Here is a 10,866-nt window from a genome sequence, read left to right on the forward strand (position 1 = left end):
GCCACTGGCGAAAAGAGATAGGCCTATTGGGTGTGCTTATGCATACGGATATCGAGGGATAGTTGTCCAACGTAAGCTAGGCAAACTAGAGCACTGGAGGAGAGTGTTAGATGATATTGATACGGTCATCTGGAGACCATATATGGAGTGTGAGGTATAGGCAGAGGTTGGGATGGAGATGTCATACATCTATATGTCCCAATTTTTGATAGGGCGGATACCCTTTGTTATTGAGAGATTTTTGCATAGCCGAGTGTTGCGGTAGTATGGTCATCAACAAGGAGCATGCTTGTATGCTTGACAGAGATAGGATATACCAGAGTGGGGACCCACTATTGATAGTGCAGTGGAAGTTGAAGAGTTATTTCACTTAGCCAACCAGATATGGGACTATGCCTATGGGGTAGTAGACGCAGGGATGACAAAGAAGTTCACCGCACTGTTTGCAGCACATGTTGTTGCCAGGATATCAGATCCAGCAGAGATGATTCCCGCTTTTGATGATGATGAGTATGATGAGCAGCCCGAGAGGCTAGGGAGACGGAGAGAAGATGGAGAGGAGCTGGATGTGGGAGGTGGGGATGGTGGAGGGGATGATGGTGGAGATGGTAGAGGATGTGGTCGAGGTTGGCGAGTGAATCGAGGGAGGAGTGGAGATCGGGCTAGGAGAGGAGATCGGGGTGGAGATGGTGGTGACAGAGGGATTCGGTGGAGAGAGCAGTGCGGCGAGCTATGGTGGATAGAGGGAGAGAAGGTTTGGCTATTCGAGCTGGGGGTGAGAAGAGAGTAGGAGAGGTGATAGCAGTGGTGGGAGGGACTGACGAGTTTAGACGATCGGCTCAGAGGAGGAGGTCTGATGGTACAATGTTTGAAATCCATTTAGCATAGTCTATAGGTCGGATGAATCTGACGTCTAATAACTTCTTTAGTTCATCTTTGACCATTAATGCCACATGCGAATTCATCTTTCTTAATTTCTGCTTGACTGGCTTAGCTCCTGGAACAATAGATAAATGATGCATGATCAGGTTCGATTCTATTCCAGGCATATTAGCATAGGACCAAGAAAAATTAATTTTCTTTTCTTTGAAGAATCTGATAAACTCTAGTTGTTCTTCTTCTGTTAGTGATTCTACTAGGTGTATGTTCTTAGATGTTCCTTCCGTACCTATGTTTATTAATTGAGTTGCCTCAATCAATATGGGTCACCGCTCTTGATAGTATTCAGGAAGAGTGTCAGGTCTCCCATCCTTAGGTGCCTTTAAAAGGTTTTCGCCCTTAGATGCATCCTTTATTTTGACTTTCTTGTGATCTAGTGCTGCCATTGACTGGTTTGCAACATTAGATCCTTTGTTTCTTTCATTTTTGTGATTGAGAGACTTGGCACTCCCCTGATTGCAAATATTGTTATTTTGTTCCCTTGTAGAGCATGTTTCTGGGTTGACTGTACATAGATACTGGACAAATGGATTCATCATCTGGGAAATTGGGTATATCACAGTGTTTAGGTTCTTCCCAGTCTATGAGATCAGGAAATACAAGCAATAGAGATTCATTTGGTGGGTTGAGATCGGTTGCAGTAAGTGTCATGATAGAGGTATCATTATAGTTATCTGGGATGCTCATTAGGTTAATGATATTGTCAAGTTCTTTAATGGCATCATCTTTGGGTGTAGACTTGTTCGTAGTACCGCTACTCGTTTTCCTTAGCCTCATAGATATGTCGTGGTCTGAATTCAAGTAATCGAGACTCTACGCCTTGTCCCTTCTGAGAAAGGGGTGTGTGTGAATGGATAGTACCTTCCTTGTCATCCTCGGTAATATTTGAACAACTAACCCATTCATAGTCATTAGAATCTATTTAAGAAGTAATGTCCCAAAGTCTTTTAGTGTTGCTGACAGGTACGTTGTAGGGTGAGAAAACATCTTTGATAATTGATATCAGTCTTGTAATTTTTTCTGATTCAGAATCAGAGCCTGCTTGTACCCTTTGCACTTGTTCATACACTATTTCTCCTTGGGGAGTAGTGATATCTTCGAGTGATGACTATGCCTTGTTTTGAATAGGTTCATGTACATGATGCACTTTCTCATAAGATGCTTCTTCCCTTTGAATGGCTAGTTTTTCTTGTCATTTCTCTTTTTCCTTGTGTTCTCACTCTTTCCTTTTTGTTTCTACTACTTGGTGTAGCACCTCTTGCCATGAGTTCTCATTATATTTATTCTTTTCTTTCCACTGAGGTTTCTGATACTTATTTTGTTTCTGCCAAGGTGGTATGTTGTGTCCATATCCTAGTCTTGTTCTATCCCGTGAAAATTGTGAGGGAGATTCTAGCGGTTCTGTAATGCCTTCTTGATGCTTGCCTATAGGTCCTTTGCTATTGTATCCCATCCGTCGTATGATCAGGAATCATTAACCATATTGTTGTGTTGGTATGGCCACCTCTAGAGTAGCAGCTCTGACCTCTTCCTCATCCTTGTATAGCCAACTAAGGATGTCTTTCCCTTATGATTCATTTGCTAGTGTGCCCAATTGGATAAATTTTCCATCAAACTTGGTGATGGGTTGTGTTGATTGATGTGTCGATGCAGAAGGTTGTCCATGAGATTTTGGTGATGTTGGTAATTTTGATAGACACATGGGTTCAAAATAGTATTCTCCCATGCCTTGATCTTTGATTTCAACTTTTGTTTGAAGTCCATGGATAAAGACTTGATTTTTTCTTGATGATGATCTAATGCTAAGGAAGCTGGAGCTTTCCTATTGTGTGGAACTAGGCTGTCTTGAGCTGTCCCCATAGCATTGCAATGTTGAAAAGGATTATTATCGGTAGATATGGAGATTTCCTGTCCATTATATGGGAATTTGACACACTGATGGTATGTTGAAGGCACTACTTGCATTTCATGTATCCAAGGATGACCCAATAGAATATTGTATGTTAAGTCTATGTCTAAGACTTGGCACATAGTGTCCCTTTGTATCAGTCCTACCTAAATAGGTAGTATCACTGTTCCTTTAGATGACTTGTCTTCATCATCATAGGCCTTGATGGTGATCTTTTTGTTTGGATCAATAGACTTCTCAAAGAAGCCTAATGCACGGATAAGCTTTAAAGCACATATATTGAGACCAACTCCTCCATCTCTTAATACTCTTTTAACTCGATGTTTGTAGACTAAGACTTTGATATGAAGGGGAGTGTTATGTGGATGACTCAAAGAGACATTATCATGTTGGAAAAGGTGAGTTTATGAGGCCCTGTCATATGAGCCACCATGGCTTGGAATTTTATCAATGTCCAGATCTTGAGGAATGTTTGTTTCAACCAATGCTTGTTCTAAGATATCCTTATCTTTTGGTGAGAACTTGAGCAACTCGAGTATAGATATTTGAGCAGGAGTTCTCTGTAGTTGATAAACCAAATCATATTGAGTATTGGGAATAGTGGTGGATGTTGATGTATGCCCTTTCAAGACACATTTTTGAGCTTTGGTTGTCACATTGATTGATGCATGGTCTTGTTTGTCCTTGATTTTATGACATTTATTTGGTTATCATCTATCAATATGTGATTGATGGTGTTGTTGTACAGGTGATTTATACAAGCTCCTCTTGTATCATTTGATGATGGAGCTCCTCCCTTCTTGTAATTTGGAAGAGGATTTTTAAAAGCATCGTGGTCACCGTTTGTTTTGAGACCATCAACCATTAAATCACCTCTATTGATCATATCCTGAACAATATTCTTAAGCCTCATGAAATCATTTGTGTGATGTCCTTTGTTTCGATGAAAATCACAAAAATACGAATCATTCCACCAAGGTGGTTTGACCTGGGGTTCAAAGTTGTTTATGGTCAGTAATGTGATAATTTTGTTCGCCACGAGTTCTCGAAATGTCAATTCTAAGGTTTTCCCTAATGGTGTGTAGATGTGTCTATTTGGGAAAGTGTTGGTGTTACCTCTTTGGTTTGTATTATTCCCTCAGTTAGCCTTGTTTATTGTTGTTGCCTTGGGTATTGTTATTGGTATTTGAAATTGAAGGTCCTTGATTGGTATTTTGTGGATAAGTGTTAGTGCCTTGATTAACACCCTTTTGATTTTTGTTAGATTGTGGATTACCTCATAAAGCTAATACTGGTTGTTTGGACTTCATATCATTAGCATCAGCTCCTCCATCATTAACAATGTTTTTGTTTCTTGTCCAAAATCTTGATTTGTCTAAAGTGTTGTTGTTATTTTTATTGTTAAAGGAGTGAGTGTTGGATGAGTTAATTCCTTCCTTAAATAACTTCAATGTTCCTTTCTTGATGTAGGCTTCCTCTACTTGGATTCCATTTTCTATCAACTTGGTGAAAGCTGGTATGCATTGGAGCTTGAGTTGATAACACATCTCACTATTTAGATTGTCAATAAAGATCTCCATCTTTTCCTTTTCAGGCATGTCTCGAGGATATCTTGAAACCATACGTCTCCAACACTGAAGAAACACCATGAATGTTTCATTGCTTTTTTATTTGGTGTTGCATACATCCAACATGGTGATTGCATGCTAAATATTATAGGAGTATTTTGTGATAAATTTGTTTACAAACTCATCAAATGATCTGATGGGAAGTGTAAGTTTAGACAACCACTCCATTGTTTTCCCTCCCAAACTTCTTGGGAATAGTCTCATTAAGAATCATCGTGAGAAAACTCTAGGCTTATGGTACAAAATTCCCGAACATGATTGCGAGGATCACTTTTACCATCGTATTTGTCGTACTTTCGCATATCTGAATTTGGGGGAAAAGGTATCATGTTTAATCTCCTGTCAAAGGAGTAAGGACAGATTTCATCCAAGGAGTATCGCATTGTGGTCCCTTGTTGCATGTTCTACATTTGCCTTTGCAGCATTTGGATTTGTTGTGTAAGAGTGACCATGGGTGCATTTGTATGTCGAGGGAAACCTTCCCCCTTTCATTAAGATTATCCTGAGGTCGGCCATGGTTGTGTTCGGGGGTGTTATTTTGTTCATGCATGATTTATGGGCCATGTGTTTCTTCTTCTATTTTTTGGTCTTGATAGGCATAATTTCTAGACCTTGTTCTAAAAATTCTTTCAGCGACATTCCTTAAGTTTTCGGTATTAAAATCTTTAGGAAGTGTAACTCCTTTTCTAGTTAGCATGAGCATATATTTTTCCTCGTTTGCTTCAATAAGTCTTTCCATGAGCCTTTGGAATGAGGGGTTTTCTTGACATTCTCGGAGTTTTCATTCCTTAGTCACTTTGCTCAATGATTTGAGAGAAAAGACATTGACTTGAGGGATCATGTTAGATAGAGAACAATGGAACATCCCTTGGGAAGTTGAGCTATTCAATATAGCTCCATAACTTGCACCAAGAGTCCCATTGGTGTGTGGATCTTTTGGAACCTTAATTTTACGTTTCTATACACCACATTTCCTGCACACATTTGTGGCACCCACCATGGGGCCGAACCCCATTAATCTTATCATTTTTTTTGTAGGAGCAATATTGCAAGCACGTGGGAAAGCTGGTTTAGCACATTGGGACCTTTCTTTAGTGCGTAGAAACATTAGTTAGTGCTTCTAGTATACTGTTTAGTGAAGACCTCTCCACTAGCACATTTAGACTTTTTGTTAGCACCTGATATTCTGGTTGTATTCTATATCATCATAACGCATTCGACAAACATAGTAGAACATTCGGTAACCATCTTAGCGCATAGAAGTCATTTTGTAGCACATTTTCATGTTTTTGTAGTGCATCTGCATGTTTCTGTAGCTCACCTGTGCAATAGTCTAATGCATAGCTCTAACAAAGGAAAACACAAAACTGTAATCGAAGAAAGAAAATTTTAGGCTTGTGAAGCCCACCCTCAGAATTTGATTATTTTGCTAACTGATTTTGTTCAGGTTCTAACCTTTTTCTGCAGGAGCAATAGGAGTTAGTTTAATTTTTTCTTTTCTTTCTTTCAAAAGTTAGTTAAAAAGAACTCACCCTCTTTTTTATTGCAAAAGCTTAAAATAAACCTCATAAGTTCTTTGGGATGTTTAAAATGAACTTCATACTTTCCTTTGGTATTTAAAACAAAACTTCATCTTTTCCTTATTGCATGGGTAAAAAGAACAACAAAGAAAAAAATTTCATTCTTCCAAGTTAGGAAAACACTTCGTTCGGGTTTAAAAAGAACAACAAATTTACTTTTCAATCAACAAAGGTAAAAAGAAATTCACCTTCCTTTGGTGCCTAAAAGGATTCATTTTAATTTATTGCAAAAGTAAAAGAAACTCATCTTTATTTTGTGTAAGGAAAAAGGGAAAGTTCTCACTTATCAACTTTAATTTTGTTGACCAAAATCACGATTTCTTTTGTTGACCAGGATTTCCAATTTTTTGATAGAAAATCATTGCTATAAAAGGTTAAAAAGAACACCATACTTTTTGGAGCAAAATCTCCAAATAGAAGTTAGCAAATCATTTCTTTGAAAGGTTAAAAAGAACACTTGAGTGCCTTGTCTCGAAAGTGGAAAGTATATGCTCTCCCCTTAATTGGGTGACCAAAATGCCAAACCACTCTTTCATGCTTTCTTCATTTCAAGCAGTTAAATCATTTAGCAAGCCTGTCATCCCGAGTTTCTCTTAGAGTGCCATTTAAATGGTCGGTGAGAAGGGAATGACCTAATTTTGAGCCCCATGGTGGGTGCCAGAAATGTTTGTGGGAAATGCAGTGGTGTACAAAAACATAAAATTCAGGTTCCAAAAGATCCACACACCAATGGGACTCTTGGTGCAAGTTATGAAGCTATATTGAATAGCTCAACTTCCCAAGGGATGTTCCATTGTTCTCTATCTCACAGGATCCCTCAAGTCAATGTCTTTTCTCTCAAATCATGGAGCAAAGTGACTTAGGAATAACAACTCAAAGAATGGGTGATGTTTGATTAATTTACCATGATTTCATTCCTAGACATGTATGATATTGAATCTATGATGATTTTAAACTAGTATGAATTTTATGTTATGATAAAGATTAGCAATCCTCTCCTAACAATATATACTAGTCTAACATGGATATGCTATGATATTTAAAATTACTTCTAAAATGATATTAAGATGATTTTATCAAAGAGAGGCTAAATGCTTAGTAAAATGACTATAGATTACATGCATGAAACTTGGATATCTCAAAATGAGAGAATGAGAGCTCTATTTATAGGGAAAATAGGGAAATGGATGGTCAAGATTGGATAATCTTAACAAGGGCCAGGATTGAAAGTTATCAATCCATGTTTACAATTCTCACCAATGAAATGGTGACAATTGTCAACAAGAGGTTGCTTGAGAGGAGATGAAATAATAATTAAATGCTTGAGAAGACATGATGGTTACCTTAGGAGCTAAGGGTTAATGTTAGGTTAGGGTTATCCATTGGATAAAGCTTTTACCCAAGCAGTAAACTCTTGTGCAAGGGTTAAAGGGATAACCAAAGTTAAAGCCATGAATGTTTTATGAGACCCTTGGGCTAGATGAGGGTTGAGTTAGAGAGAAAGTCTCTAGCCATGAAAGAAGGTTGAGTTAACCATTAATGGTTATGAAGACTTTGAGGGTTAACTTGTTGAGGACATAAAGCCTTTAATAGTTATTGAAGACTTTGAGGGTTTGAGAAGTGACTTCCCTTTTCTTAGGGATGTGACAATAATTAGGAGATGGATTAGGCTAAATTAGAATTGATTAGAATAATCTAGAAGGGGTTTAGGGAGGCAAGTGGGAGATGTAGGAAAATGGAAGTGGAGGAAAAAGGAATTTAATTAAAATAAAACTACTTTATTTCAATCAAATAGATGCAACTTGCATAAATACAAGTGAGGGATTTAAATAAATAAATTAGAATTATTTATTTGCAAGGATTAATTTAATTAAATGTAAGTTTAATTAAAAGGGGAGAAGGGGGAATTTAATTAAATAAAGTAATTTATTTAATCAAAGGCTAGAAAAGGCTTAGGTGAACTTAATTAAATAAATTGAGTAATTCATTTAATCAAATAGATGAATATAAAGAATTTAATTAAATAGAAGAATGAGATTAAAATAAATATTAAATATTCATTTAGGAAAGTGGTCAGATTTATACGTCTACAATAATTACTATCATATCACCAATAATGTGATAAAGGCAATTTGTATGTAATATATAGTTACGGAAAAATTTCTCCCATCTTATTATTATAGTTTTAAAATTTTAAATATGTGTATATCCATGCAAATTTATTAGAATCCACTATTATGGATTGAGTTGATACAATATGTATTGGAAAGTAGATTAGTTTTGTGTTGAGTATATTTATTTATTAATTCTTACTCTATCTTATTAGCACCATATGTCCTTGTCACATCAAAGAGTGACATATCTTACTACAAACATAAAATAAATACATAATGAATACATATTTCAAAATTAGAAATATATAACAACTTTCAACTAAAAAATATAAAATTAATTTCAAGTAAAATGAAATAATCTTTCCAAATAAAATAACTCATAACATTTAAATAAAAATAAGAACAAGAAAAAAAAAATGTCAAGTAATATAATTTTAATTATTGTAAAGTAATTTGGCTCATGGGTTCCTTTCCCTATTGAGGTGGTTGGAGATAGGGTGAAGAACTGATAGTGCTAAGTGCAAAAGTGTGTGGACTTCTTAAAGGCCTCCATTAATGTAGTGAGTCTAGATCATGTCAACTCGTCCTTTGCATTCACAAACAACCAAAAACCTAATCAAGATATTCCAAAAGGTAATAATGTGAAAATTGAAACTTAGTTTCTCTAGTATGTTTAGTTTGAATGTAAAGCTGATAAGAGATATTGGATGTAGCTACTATGTAGGATTTTGTCTAAGTAAGTAAGAGTAGAGATGCATTCTGGCCCTATTTTAGATTTGTTATTTAATTGAAAAATTTTCAATTTTTAATATATATGGAATGCAACACCCAAAAGTAGCTAGTTTACAAAAAAATCAATTGTGACTCAAAATTTTATTTGATGAATGTAAATAATCTATATTTTAAAATTAAGATTTATAATTCAAAACAAGTAAATATCTGTATTATTTGAATATATATATATATATTTAATATATTAGAACTTAAAATGTTAAAAAGATAACTGCATATGGATTAGCTTTTCCTCATTACCCATTAAAATACCGATGGAATTTTATTTACAATAAACTGTGATACTTGGAAACTGGCATGTATACCTTACACCAACCGATGGCTTATTTACATGACTCTACCAAATGATAGTTTATGCCACCATATATCAGATACTAAATACACGGGTGATAAGATCATAGCTGATTATTTGGAGGTTATAATGACTATGATGATCCTATATATATCTAGGGACAGAATACAATACTATAGTCGGTGGTACCAGAGGGGCAGGTGAAAGTGCTGGAAGAATCGTCCTTAGCATAACTGTATGCCTGTGGGCACTGGTTCTTGAACATCATCGAGTAGTTTGTGGCGGGGCAGTTCTTGACATAGGAACCTCTGCAGCAATACTGGTCAGTTTGAAAGACAGTACAGGCACTATTGCATCCACCATTCACCTTCAATTCAGCAGGGCAAGCAGCATTCACGTCGGCTTTGCATGCAGGGGCAGTGCACTGTCCATTTGTAGGATTGATGGAGAGAGGAACGTTGAAGCCGTCAACCAGGGAGACATCGTAGAAGTCCTGGTTGCCATCTCCATTTAGGGTGTACTCGACCAGCGTGGTCGGAATGCCCCCGAGACTTGGCAGCTCAGTTGGCCGTTGCAGTCACCAGTTTGACAGGTTCCTCGGCCGCTCGCATCGAAAGAACAGCCAGTTCGGCCCCAGAATCTTGCCGCCTTTGTCCCTGCCGGCACATCGACGGTCCATGTCTGACCTTGGTCAAGCTGCTGCCCTCCTCCTGGTAGTCCTGCCGCCCAAACTGTGTACCCGCACTGGTTTCGTATATCAAACTTAACTGCCCACGCCTCTGCAACAAAACATACACACACAAAAATTATCGTAAGGCCTAGAGAGATGTATATACCATTCAACAACCTACAACACGTATTATTTTACCAACACATCTTACGTTGCATATGCAAAGATATGGCCAGTCCAGCCACAAGAACAAGCGCAAGATCTGATACCATGGCCATTATACCGTCTGAATTGAACGATTGAATGAAGATAGATAGATTGGGTATATGAGGAGGGATTATTCATTTATATAGAAAAAGATCGCTCCGCCGGTCATGAAGGAAGCAACAGAGGAAGGACCCGGCATGAGAAGGCTAGTATCGTACGCATTCCGGTTACAGAATTCAAGCTTGCATTTATAACATGACTTGACTTCAGGTAAGAGCTGCCCAGTTTCCAACCGTAAGGGTCATCAATATTCAGATAATAGCTGTAATATTAAAGACAACCAAGTTTCACAACAAATCAAACCAACAAAACATAAATAGCCATATGATATGGGAAAAAAGGATGTTGGATTTAGTTTCATTGAACTTTAACTCTAAAGTAGCCAAATAAATATATAAGGACTTCCTAAAGTTTATTTTTTTATTTATTTTTGTAGCCCCCACCAATATTGTATAATAGACAAATTAGATATGGGACTGAGCATTAAGACTTCTATTTGAAGACCAACCCTAGATAACACCCTTGGCCCTTCAACTATTAATAAATAATTTAGAGCCAACTACCTTAAGAATAAATATATAACGGGGTGAAGGACTCCCTTGTAAGATAAAATAGGACAAGAATGAAATATTGAAAAAAGAATTTAATATGATCTAACAAATATATTTTTCAAAT

General features: G+C 36.9%; 1 pseudogene; it reads right to left on the minus strand.

Annotated features, from left to right (window-relative positions):
• Positions 1-9,408: 9,408 nt before the first annotated feature.
• On the minus strand, positions 9,409-10,202 carry LOC131056009 (pathogenesis-related thaumatin-like protein 3.7; annotated as a pseudogene).
• Positions 10,203-10,866: the final 664 nt, after the last annotated feature.

This window comes from Cryptomeria japonica, unplaced genomic scaffold (assembly GCF_030272615.1).
Source record: "Cryptomeria japonica unplaced genomic scaffold, Sugi_1.0 HiC_scaffold_87, whole genome shotgun sequence".
Classification (NCBI taxonomy): domain Eukaryota; kingdom Viridiplantae; phylum Streptophyta; class Pinopsida; order Cupressales; family Cupressaceae; genus Cryptomeria; species Cryptomeria japonica.